This window comes from Suncus etruscus, chromosome 9 (assembly GCF_024139225.1).
Source record: "Suncus etruscus isolate mSunEtr1 chromosome 9, mSunEtr1.pri.cur, whole genome shotgun sequence".
In the NCBI taxonomy this organism is placed as follows: domain Eukaryota; kingdom Metazoa; phylum Chordata; class Mammalia; order Eulipotyphla; family Soricidae; genus Suncus; species Suncus etruscus.
This window is the reverse complement of record NC_064856.1, coordinates 58,596,731-58,609,691: the sequence shown is the minus strand read 5'-3', so window position 1 is coordinate 58,609,691 and position 12,961 is coordinate 58,596,731. Positions and strand designations below refer to the sequence as shown.

Genomic DNA, 12,961 nt, shown 5'->3' with positions numbered 1-12,961 from the left:
TTTCCTGTCAATTCTAGGTTGAATATTTATTTATTTATTTTTGGTTTTTGAGTCATACCTGGCAGCAATTTATTTAAACTATTATTTAAACTATCTCCTAGACTGGTTACTCCTGGCTCTATGCTCAGAATTTGCTCCTGGCAGGCGTGGGGGACCATATGGGATGATGGGATTTGAACCGCCATCCTTCTAGATGTAAGGCAAATGTCCTACCTCCATGCTATCTCTCGGCCCCTGGGTTGAATATTTAATGCAAACTCTCAAAGATCCAGGATCCAGGACTTGAATCCTGTGGTCTGGGGATCACCTGAATTACTTTGGTGGTCTGGGGTTCTCTAGGATCATGCACAGTCATGCTCAGGGGACCAATTTGATGCTGGAGATCAAACTGGAGTCAACTGCAAGCCAGGCATATACTTTACCCCTGTACTATCTCTGGGTCCTAGAAAGAAATTTTTCTTGTTTTTACTTACTTGCTATATGTTCAATTTTTAGCAAGTCGTAGGATCAATGACTATTCTTATTTCAATGATGATTCTTGGGCAAACTTTAGTAAATTTACTTACAAAGGTAGATCATTCTTTGGTTCAGAAATATTTGACTAGTGCTAACATTGATATTAATAGAACAAAGATGGATAACTAATGCTTTAACTCTGTAAACTTTTGGACTAAATTCCATCATCAAAAATTATCTTCAGTGCAATCATCCAGATTATATCTCTGACAACACATATGGCCCCTGTGTCCTAGAGTATTGTACAAGTGATCACTGAGCACAAGTATCTAGAAAGAAGCCCCGAGAACTGCAGAGTGTGACCCAAAGCCCACCACTATAGAAAAAAAAGATAAAGTAGCTTCATTCTGGAGTCAGTTGAGGTCCCAACTTGTGGTGTGTAATTCATTTTCCATTATGGTGTGCACTCTCTCTCTCCCTCCCCCCCTCCCTCTCTCTTTCTCTCTCTCCCCTCTGTGTCTCTCTCTCTCTCTCTCTCTCTCTCTCTCTCTCTCTCTCTCTCTCTCTCACACACACACACACACACATTTCACTCCCCCATCTCCCTATTTATCTCTTTTCTCATATTTCCTACATAAAATGATTTCACCAAAAGTAAACTTTATTCAAGCCCATGAAAGAAAGAAAAATATTTTCATTAAGACAAATGAATAATTCTAAGCCAACTGAGCCTTTCTGAGTATATTATCTTTTCTTTGTCTAATTCTCTCCCAGATTCACCTATCATGATTCAAGCTATCAAAATAGTTTATTTAAATAAAAATTAAATAGTTTGATATTTGGAATAAGCCCTAAACAACATTAAATACTAAAAATAAGTAGATCTCTGAAGGGACATGTTCTCTCCTAGATTGGTTAAGACTTGATCCCCAAAGAGCTCCCAGAATGGGAAAGTGATTCCCATTCTCCTTTCCCCCCAGGAAGGTAAAAAAGGTGAGAAGGACGTACACAGAATCCTTTGTCAGCCTGCCAACAGCTCCAAAAACTAAGAGCTCGCTAGCCAACTGCAAAAAGTACCTTGACTTCACAGTTCATCACCTATTTATTCAGATCTGAACAGCGTTCCCCATCTGGAAGGTCGTAGGTGGGAAGCAGGCAGGGAAACAAATATCGAAGAGAAATATTATAAAAAGCCTCTATATATTTAACAGATCTCAGTCAATTTGAAGGTTTTTGTATTATAAAAAATCTTGGCTAGAGAGATAGTATAGTGGATAGGACATTTGCCTTGCATATAACTAACCTAGCTTCAATTCCTGGCATCACATATGAGCTCCTGAGCCCACCATGAATGATTCCTGAGGGCAGAGATAGGAGTAAGCCCTATCACTGTTGGGTGTGATCTCTCAAACCAAAATAAATGAATTCATAAATAAATAAATATATAAATTAATTTCTATATTTACTTATTATTTATTAAGTATATTCAGTAAATGTGACATATTTATACATTTCAATGTTTATTAAGTTTATTAAAATTTTAAATCAATATTTAAATTCGATTGGTGTTTTATATGATAGTTTTCATAGACTTTTTTTTTTTTGGTGTTTGGGCCACACCCGATGATGCTCAGGGGTTACTCCTGGCTAAGCGCTCAGAAATCGCCCCTGGCTTGGGGAGACCATTGGGACTCAGGGGTACCTAACCGCAGTCCTTTCTTGGCTAGCACTTGCAAAGCAGACACCCTTACCTCTAGTGCCACCTCTCTGGCCCCAGCTTTCATGGACTTTGAAAGCTATTCAGAATAAGATTCTACTCTGAGCCAGAGAGATAGCATAGAGGTAAGGCATTTCCCTTGCATACAGAAGGTCATTGGTTTGAATCCCGGTATCCCATATGGTCCCCCGAGCCTGCCAGGAGTGATTTCTGAGCATGGAGCCAGGAGTAACCCCTGAGCGCTGCCAGGTGTGACCCCCCCCCCCCAAAAAAAAAGATTCTACTCTGACAAAGGTGATAGAGAGAAGGTTCAATTTGGTTCGTCCTTGAACTTTAAGCAAGCCAATTACTTATTTGTAATATTATGTTTTAATCCCATTTAGAACATTGAAAGGTAATATTCACTGAGATCACTCCAAATGAAATTTTTTTATTAATTTTTTTATTTTTAATTATGAGAACAAGGACTCAAAGAAAGAGGACAAGGTAAAGTTACAGTGGAAGGACAATCACCCATAACATAATTCTCAGAAGTCCCCTTGCTGATATCTTAACTTTGAAATTTCAGCCAAAGAACATTAAGATAAATAAGACAGAATCCATGTACAATTACTTTGTCCCTCAAGTCCCCAGATTGTAACACATTATAATATTTCTTAACAGCACACAAGGCAATCTAAAGCAATAAAACATACGTAACTCCTTAAACATTACAGGCATAGTATTTTTTTACATTTCCATATACATGCATATTAGCTTAAGTTAACCTCAAATTTTAAGTGGGTTCTTTTTAAGGATTAGAGTCAAAGGAGCACAGTAAAAATGGTGTTGGAGTGGCAATTGTTGTTTGCATAGGCCCACCAAAATATGAGGGACATGGAAAGAAATAACCTTGGCCTAAATACAGAGACCCGACCCCTGAAGTTTTCTGGCACAAGACCAACTCTAGGCTCCAGGCAAGCTAGATTGTCCAATCCAAGACACTGTCTGTAGTGCCAACACACTTTTATTTTTCACACAGTCTCTGTTGTTGGTATCATGTTTCTGTATTAAAGATCCTGGAATCTTCATATCCTACATTGAGGTCAGGATGTGGAGCTTCCTCTCCTTTCACCTCACAATCAAAGGGCAATGCAGGGAGCCCTGTCCTGCAAGCAGGTCGTTGTTGTTGTTAAGTCTTCTCAGTGTTAAGGGAAGTCTCTTTTGAGCAGGTCGATGTCTGAGCAGTGTAGCATCCTCCGTGGTAGAGGATTGCTTCCAGGTGATGTTATAGACCAGCCTGGATGTTTCGTGGATGGCTTCCCTGGTTCAAGGGTGAATGGAAAAAGCCCTTTCTTCAGAGGTCTGTGCCAGGTCGTTATGTCAATGTTCAGGGTGTAAGGTCCCTTTGCACTACAAGATTTGTGTGTTCCAATCTCTATTAGATAGGATCTTATTTGCATGTATAGTATTTTCCCATTTTAATGTGCCTATGCAAAAAAGGAGCAATGCCACATGGTGCCATTGGCGCATATGGGGGCCATAAGAACAACTCCAACGATTCCCATGACATGGTTCAATCATAAGCATTAAACTGGGGGACTCTTTCACCAAAATTCCTTGTTAAACAGCTCAAAAAGAGAAGATAAAAGGTGGTTAGAATCGTCACTGCATAAGACAACATTTAGTAAGAATTATAGCTGTCAGAGAAAGAACACAAAATATTCTAAAGAAATACGTGTCCATTTTATGTATCTTGAAACAGTTTAGGGTTGTTACACACAATGCATGGCTTTGGTCTGTGATTAGGATTGTATACTACTGAAGTTAAAAAGAGTAATGTAGGTTAGTGACATTTGGGGGGGTTAGAGAGTTAAGGAGTAAAAAAGAGCATTGTAGGGGCCGGGCGGTGGCACTAAAGGTAAGGTGCCTGCCTTGCCTGCGCTAGCCTTGGACGGACAGCGGTTCGATCCCCCGGTGTCCCATATGGTCCCCCAAGCCAGGAGCAACTTCTGAGCACATAGCCAGGAGTAACCCCTGAGCATTACCGGGTGTGGCCCAAAAATCAAAAAAAAAAAAAAAAAGAGCATTGTTGGGGTGTGTGAAAGGGCAGAATAAAAAATGAATATTCTGGATACGCAAAACATAACATAAGAATAAAGAATACTCTCAATACATGAAGTACGCTCGGGGGAGCGAGCCCCCGCGCGGTTCTGTAGTTTTTGGATGCATAGGGAGGAATTTCTCACCTCCTCCCCCCAGGGCAGATTAACCAGGCGTGGCCCTGAAGACCCGCCTGGTGTGTGTGTGGGGGGGGAATCTTGTTCCCCTGGACTAAGTAGTCAGCTCAGGGGGCCTATGGCTAGCTGTCCTGCCCAGAGCCCCCAACATACCAGTCAAACACGCCCAGAAATCCTGGCATGCGGAGTGTTCTGAGCCCAGCCGTGCCTCTGCAGTTTTTGGATGCATAGGGAGGAATTTCTCACCCCCTCTCCCCATCCAAATGAAATTTATAAATTTGACAATTAACTTACGCCTTAAAGAATTTTTCCTACCCTCTTTAGAAATTAATCTATCAAAGATTTGGGAGGGGGGAGAGGGGGAAAAAAAGAAATTAATCTATTAAAGTTTAAAGTATTGTAGAATTTCAGGGGTATAGCCAAACACCTCTCTCTATGATTCACCATACACAGCACTCAAATTCCAGTGCTACTGCCCCCACTCCTACCATCAAATGATCACTTTACCTATCCCTCCTAATTTCTTACACCTTCCTCTCCAGCAACTTCCAAAGTTTTCACCAAAACTAGGGCGTTGTTTTGTTGTTTTTGTCATTTGTTTATTCATATCTCATTTATTCATATTCCACTTATATGTGAAACCATCTAGTAATAATTGTTTTTCATTTCTCTAAGCATTTCACTTAGCATAATCATCTCAGGTGCCATCCCTTTATAATTTCACCTTTTCTTAACAGTAGAGTAGTGGATCATATGTCTCTATGTCCTTTGGGGGGGGGGGCACACCCGGTGGCGCTCAGAAATCACTCCTGGCAGGCTCGGGGAATCATACGGGATGCCGGGAATCGAATCCGAGTCCACCTGGGGTTGGCTGTGTGCATGGCAAACACCCTATGCTGTCCTATTGCTCTGGCCCCTATATATTCTTTTTTAAGGTCTTCTAAGTAGTCTCAGGGGCCTAAGGTTCACTTTCAGCAATTCTTCACTAAAAGGGCTGTATGTTACTTATGCTATTTTACATTTTTAAAGAAAAGGTTTTCAAGAAATCTTTTTATCATTCTCCAGTGAGGCTGCACAAACTTATGTTCCACCAGCATTGTGCCAGATTCCTTTTACCCCACATCCTTAGCAACATTTGTTTGTTATTTCCATTTGTTTTCATGCATATAGGCCATTCTCATAGGTTTTGGTCTGCATTTTTTCCCCTCTAATAAGAGATGTTGAAAGTTTTGAAAATGTGCGTTTTGGGGCTGTTTGTATGTCTTTAAACAAGAGTCTATTCAGGTATATTGTTTCCACTCCCGTTTCTGTTTGGTGTGCATTGAGGCACATCTGGTTGTGTTCAAAGATTATTTTCTTCTTTTCTTTCTTCTTTCTTTCTTTCTTTCTTTCTTTCTTTCTTCTTTCTTTCTTCTTTCTTTCTTTCTTTCTTTCTTTCTTTTTCTTTCTTTCTTTCTTTCTTTCTTTCTTTCTTTCTTTCTTTCTTTCTTTCTTTCTTTCTTTTCTTTCTTTCTTTCTCTTTCTTTCTTTCTTTCTTTCTTCTTTCTTCTTTCTTCTTTCTTTCTTCTTTCTTTCTTACTTTCTTTATTTATTTCTCTCTTTCTCTGTCACACTCGGCAGCACTCAAGGGTTACTCCTGGCTCTGCTCTCAGAAATCGCTTCAGGCAGGCTTGGGGGACCATAAGGGATGCTGGGATTCGAACCTACTTCTGTCATGTTTTGCCTACAAGGCAAACACCCTACCATTCTGCTATCTCTCCAGCCCTCAAAGACTATTTTCTGCTTGGTGTTCTCAGACAGTCCTAGCAGTGCTTAGGATATTGTTTTTTGTGTTTTTTGTTTGTTTGTTCATTGTTTTGCAATGTTGGGGAGCAAACTAGAGTTCCCTGCAGGCAAAGCATGAACTATCTTTCCAGTCTTTTTAACCCATTTTTAACAAACCCGGGTCGCTTGTTTTTTAGTTTTTAAATTATATGAATTCCTTATATATTTTATAGACAGATCTATTGTCAGATGCCGAATATGCAAATATCCTCTCCCAATCGCTAGGTTGCCTTTTTAAAAAGCTATTTCTAGAGCTGGAGAGATAGTGCAGCATGTAGGAACCTTGCCTTGCATGTGACAGCCTAAGATTCAATCCCCCAAATCACATATGGTCTCGGAGCTCTGCCAAAAGTGATCCCCAAATGCAGAGCCAGAAGTAAGCCCTGAGCATAGCAGGACTTGCCTACCTTTCCATTTTTTAAAAGTTATTTCTATTAATTTGATTTTTTTCTTCTTTTTGGTTTTTGGTCACACCTGTTGATGCTCAGGGGTTACTCCTGGCTGTGCACTCAGAAATCTCTCCTGGCTTGGGGGACCATTGGGAATTCTGGGGGATTGAACCACTGTCTATTCTAGGCTAGTGCATGCAAGGCAGATGCCCTACCACTTGCGTCGCTGCTCCGGTCCTATTAATTTGATTTTTAAAAATCTTCTCCTTCCCTTTTTTGTTGTGATATCTGGATTTTACACACTTGATTGTGGTACTTGAACACTTGGCTGCAGTACACTGGATATTGCACACTTGTGAATTAAATATCACAATGACAGTGCCAGCAGGATAGAAGACATGTGATAGTGCTGGGAATCAAATTCATGGCCTCACACCTGCAAGTCAGGTGATCTACCACTGGGTATTTTTACTTTTTTGATTTTGTGGTAGTTTCTTTCTAAAAAAGATGTGCAGCATATTTTTAATATCATGTAGTCTTTTTTAAAAATTCTTGCTTCTGTTTCCCTTGCCAATGGAGTTGTCTACCAATTTTTCTCTGACATTGAGGTCCAAAAGTCAAATGTTTTGTTTTATGCATTCTTGGTTTAAAGTCTAATATCAAAGTCTTTACAAAATCATTGATAGTTGAGTTTTAGCCATATAATATTTAAGCAGGGAAAGAGTTCTTAAGATCCATATCAATAACACTGCAAATTATGTTAATGATATCACCAGGAATATTTTATTTTCCCCTTTAAATTATTTGGGATTCCAAATTTGAACTGCATTTAAGGCTTATACTCAGGGATTTGCACATAGGGATTGCTCTGGGAGGTGCTTGGAGGACCATATGGGGAGCTAGGGATTAAACTCAGATCTGCTATACACAAGGCAAGAGCCCTATCCCATGCAATATAACTCTAACCCTTTCCTCTTGAAATTCTGTGTAGATATAAATAAAATTATTTTTAATTCTTCCAGAAACTTTTCAAGTTATAAGAGAAAAATATTTACTTTCTGTATATATATGAGACAGAATTTTCCTACAGATTTTCACTGTCAGTAAAGTCAGCACAATAACAGAAGGAACTATTCATTGGGGGGAATTGTTAGAGAAAAACATAAAAATCAGGAAGTTATTTACAAACAGATGTAGTATTTTATAACCACATCTGTGTTTTAACCAACACTGCTTGCTAAAACCATTTTGTAGTCTGAAATTGTACATAATAGTGCTATAAGCAAGCTGAAAGTTGCATTTCTTAAATCCTACCAAATGTACTAAGGTAGATGCCCATTCCTTTAGAACAGGGATTTTCTATTTTTAATATATATACTTATATTTTTTATTTAAACACCTTGATTACATACATGATTGTGTTTAGGTTTCAGTCATGTAAAGAACACCACCCATCACCAGTGCAACATTCCCATCTCCAATGTCCCAAATCTCCCTCCTCCCCACCCTACTACCCACACCTGTACTCTAGACAGGCTTTCTATTTTCCTCATACATACTCATTGTTAGGATAGTTCACAATGTAGTTATTTCTCCAACTAAACTGATCCCTGTTTGTGGTGAGCTTCATGAGGTGAGCTGTAATTTCCAGCCCTCCTCTTTTTTTGTGTCTGAAAATTATTATTGCAAGAATGTCTTTCATTTTTCTTAAAACCCATAGATGAGTGAGACCATTCTGCGTCTTTCTCTCTCTGACTTATTTCACTCAGCATAATAGATTCCATGTACATCCATGTATAGGAAAATTTCATGACTTCATCTCTCCTGACAGCTGCATAATATTCCATTGTGTATATGTACCACAGTTTCTTTAGCCATTCATCTGTTGAAGGGTATCTTAGTTGTTTCCAGAGTCTTGCTATGGTAAATAGTGCTGCAATGAATATAGGTGTAAGGAAGGGATTTTTGTATTGTATTTTTGTGTTCCTAGGGTATATTCCTAGGAGTGGTATAGCTGGATTGTATGGGAGCTCGATTTCCAGTTTTTTGAGGAATCTCCATATTGCTTTCCATAAAGGTTGAACTAGACGGCATTCCCACCAGCAGTGGAAAAGAGTTCCTTTCTATCCACATCCCCACCAACACTGTTTGTTCTCATTCTTTGTGATGTGTGCCAGTCTCTGTGGTGTGAGGAGGTACCTCATAGTTGTTTTGATTTGCATCTCCCTGATGATTAGTGATGTGGAGCATTTCTTCATGTGTCTTTTGGCCATTTGTATTTCTTCTTTGTCAAAGTCTCTGTCCATTTCTTCTCCCCATTTTTTAATGGGATTAGATGTTTTTTTTTTTCTTGTAAATTTCTGTCAGTGCCTTGTATATTTTGGAGATTAGCCCCTTATCTGATGGGTATTGGGTGAATAGTTTCTCCCAATCAGTGGGTGGCTTTTGTATCCTGGGAGCTATTTCCTTTGAGGTGCAGAAGCTTCTCAGCTTAAAATATTCCCATCTATTAATCTCTGCTTTCACTTGCTTGGAGAATGCAGTTTCCTCCTTGAAGATGCCTGTAGTCTCAATGTCCTGGAGTATTTTGCCTACGTGTTGTTCTATATATCTTTTGGTTTCGGGTCTGATGTCGAGGTCTTTAATCCATTTGGATTTTACCTTTGTACATGATGTTAACTGGGGGTCTAAGTTCAATTTTTTGCAAGTGGCTAGCCAGTTGTGCCAACACCAATTGTTGAAGAGGCTTTCTTTGCTCCATTTAAAATTTCTTGCTCCTTTATCAAAAATTAGGTGATTGTATGTCTGGGAAACATTCTCTGAGTATTCAAGCCTATTCCACTGATCTGAGGTCCTGTCCTTATTCCAATACCATGCTGTTTTGATAACTATCGTTTTGTAGTAAAGTTTAAAGTTGGGAAAAGTAATTCCTCCCATATTCTTTTTCCCAATGATTGCTTTAACTATTCTAGGGTGTTTATTGTTCCAAACGAATTTCAAAAGTGCCTGATCCACTTCTTTGAAGAATGTCATGGGTATCTTTAGAGGGATCGCATTAAATCTGTACAATGCTTTGGGGAGTATTGCCAATTTGATGATGTTAATCCTGCCAATCTATGAGCAGGGTATGTGTTTCCATTTCCATGTGTCCTCTCTTATTTCTTGTAGCAGAGTTTTATAGTTTTCTTTGTATAGGTCCTTCACATTTTTAGTCAAGTTGATTCCAAGATATTTGAGTTTGTGTGGCACTATTGTGAATGGGGTTGTTTTCTTAATATCCATTTCTTCCCTATTATTAGTGTATAGAAAGGCCATTGATTTTTTTTTGGTTTTTGGGCCACACCCGGTGACGCTCAGGGGTTACTCCTGGCTATGCGCTCAGAAGTCGCTCCTGGCTTGGGGGACCATATGGGACACCGGGGGATCGAACCGCGGTCCGTCCTAGGCTAGCGCAGGCAAGGCAGGCACCTTATCTCTAGCGCCACCACCCGGCCCCAGGCCATTGATTTTTGTGTGTTAATTTTGTAACCTGCCACATTGCTATATGAGTTTATTATTTCTAGAAGCTTTTTGGTAGAGTCTTTAGGGTTTTCTAAGTAGAGTATCATGTCATTTGCAAACAGCGAGAGCTTGACTTCTTCCTTTCCTATCTGGATTCCCTTGATATTTTTTTTTTTTTTTTTGCCTAATGGCTATAGCAAGTACTTCCAGTGCTATGTTGAATAGGAGTGGTGAGAGAATACAGCCTTGTCTTGTGCCAGAATTTAGAGGGAAGGCTTTTAGTTTTTCTCCATTGAGGACAATATTTGCCACTGGCTTGTGGTAGATGGTCTTAACTATATTGAGAAAGGTTCCTTCCATTCCCATCTTGCTGAGAGTTTTGATCAAGAATGGGTGTTGGACCTTATCAAATGCTTTCTCTGCATCTATTGATATGACCATGTGATTTTTATTTTTCTACTGTTGATGTTGTGTATTATGTTGATAGATTTACGGATGTTAAACCATCCTTGCATTCCTGGGATGAAATCTACTTGATTGTAGTGGATGATCTTCTTAATAAGGCATTGGATCCTATTTGCCAGAATTTTGTTGAGGATCTTTGCATCTGTGCTCATCAGCGATATTGGTCTGTAATTTTTTTTTTTTGTAGCATCTCTGTCTGGTTTAGGTATCAAGGTGATGTTGGCTTCATAAGAGCTATTCGGAAGTGTTCCTGTTTTTTCGATTTCATGAAAGAGTCTTGCAAGAATTGGTAGTAATTCCTCTTGAAAGGTTTGAAAGAATTCATTAGTGAGTCCATCTGGGCCTGGGCTTTTGTTTTTGGGCAGATATCTGATTACTGTTTTAATTTCCTCAATAGTGATGGTGGTTTTTAGATATGCTACATCCTCTTCATTCAACCGTGGAAGATTATAAGAGTCCAAGAATTTATCCATTTCTTCCAGCTTCTCATTTTTAGTGACATAGAGTTTCTCAAAGTAGTTCCTGATTACCCTTTGAATCTCTGCCATATCAGTAGTAATCTCTCCTTTTTCATTCTTAATACGAGTTATCAAGTTTCTCTTTCTCTCTTTCTTTGTTAGTTTTGCCAGTGGTCTATCAATCTTGTTTATTTTTTCAAAGAACCAACTTCTGCTTTCTTTGATCTTTCAGATTGTTTTTTGGGTTTCCACTTCATTGATTTCTGCTCTCAGCTTTGTTATTTCCTTCTGTCTCCCTATTTTTGGTTCCTTTTGTTGAGCACTTTCTAATTCTATGAGCTGAATCATTAAGCTATTCAGGTATGCCCCTTCTTCTTTCCTAATGTGTGCTTGCAAAGCTATAAATTTACCTCTCAGTACCGCTTTTGCTGTGTCCCATAGGTTCTGATAGTTTGTGTCTCTATTGTCATTTGTTTCCAGGAAGGTTTTGATTTCCTCTTGATTTCTTCTCAGACCCACTGGTTATTCAGTATTAGGCTGTTTAACTTCCAGGTATTAAAGTTTTTCTTCTATGTCCCTTTGTAGTTCACATATAATTTCAGGGCCTTGTGGTCAGTGAAAGTAGCCTGCAAAATTTCTATCCTCTTGATATTATGGAGGTATGTTTTATGTACTAGCATGTAGTCTATCCTGGAGAATGTCCCATGTACATTAGAGAAGAATGTATATTCAAGTTTCTGGGGGTGGAGTGTCCTATATATATCTACTAGACCTCTTTCTTCCATTTCTCTTTTCAGGTCTAATATATTCTTGTTGGGTTTTAGTCTGGTTGACCTATCAAGTGTTGACACTGCTGTGTTGAGGTCTCCCACAACTATTGTGTTGTTATTGATATTATTTTTCAGATTTATCAACAATTGTATTAAATATTTTGCTGGTCCCTCATTCGGTGCATATATGTTTAGGAGAGTGATTTCTTCCTGCTGTACATATTCCTTGATTAATACAAAATGTCCATATTTGTCCCTTACAACCTTCCTGAGTATAAAGTTTGCATTATCTGATATTAGTATGGCCACTCCAGCTTTTTTATGGGTGTTGTTTGCTTGGATGATTTTCCTCCAGCTTTTTATTTTTAGTCTATTTTGTTCTGACTATTCCAGTGCATTTCTTGTAGGCAGTAGAAGGTTGGATTGAGTTTTTGATCCATTTAGCCACTCTGTGTCTCTTAACTGGTGCATTTAGTCCATTGACATTGAGAGAAAGAACGTTCCTGGGATTTAGTGCCACCTTTATATCAAAGTTTGGTGTGTCTGTTGGTCAGCCTTGTCTTAAAGTAGGTCTTTAAGTTTTTCTTTTAAGAATGGTTTTGGGTGTGCTCGCTTCGGCAGCACATATACTATAATTGGAACGATACAGTGAAGATTAGCACAGCCCCTGCGCAAGGATGACATGCAAATTTGTGAAGCGTTCCATATTTTAAAAAAAAATGGTTTTGAGGGGCCAGGCAGTGGCGCTAGAGGTAAGGTGCCTGCCTTGCCTGTGCTAGCCTTGGACGGACCATGGTTCAATCCCCCGCGACCCATATGGTCCCCCAAGGAGCAACTTCTGAGCGCATAGCCAGGAGTAACCCCTCAGTGTTACCGGGTGTGACCCAAAAACAAAAACAAACAAACAAACAAAAGAATGGTTTTGAGTCTGTAAAGTTTCTGAGCTCTTGTTTGTCTGTGAAACCATGTATTGTTCCTTCAAATCTGAAAGTGAGTTTTGCTGGGTGCAGTATTCTAGGTGAAGCATTTATTTCATTGAGTTTTGTCACTATGTCCCACCACTGCCTTCTGGCCTTGAGTGTTTCTGGTGACAGGTCTGCAGTAAATCTCAAGGATGTTCCCTTGAATTTCTCTTTTCGATCTTGCTGCTTTCAGAATTCTG

The 12,961-nt window shown here is 39.2% G+C and overlaps 1 non-coding gene across 1 annotated transcript; it reads left to right on the top strand.

Moving 5' to 3' along the window:
- Window positions 1–12,404: 12,404 nt before the first annotated feature.
- LOC126019782 (U6 spliceosomal RNA) lies at window positions 12,405–12,511 on the top strand. Its single transcript, XR_007499405.1, has one exon. It is a non-coding gene; the product is annotated as a U6 spliceosomal RNA (small nuclear RNA).
- Window positions 12,512–12,961: the final 450 nt, after the last annotated feature.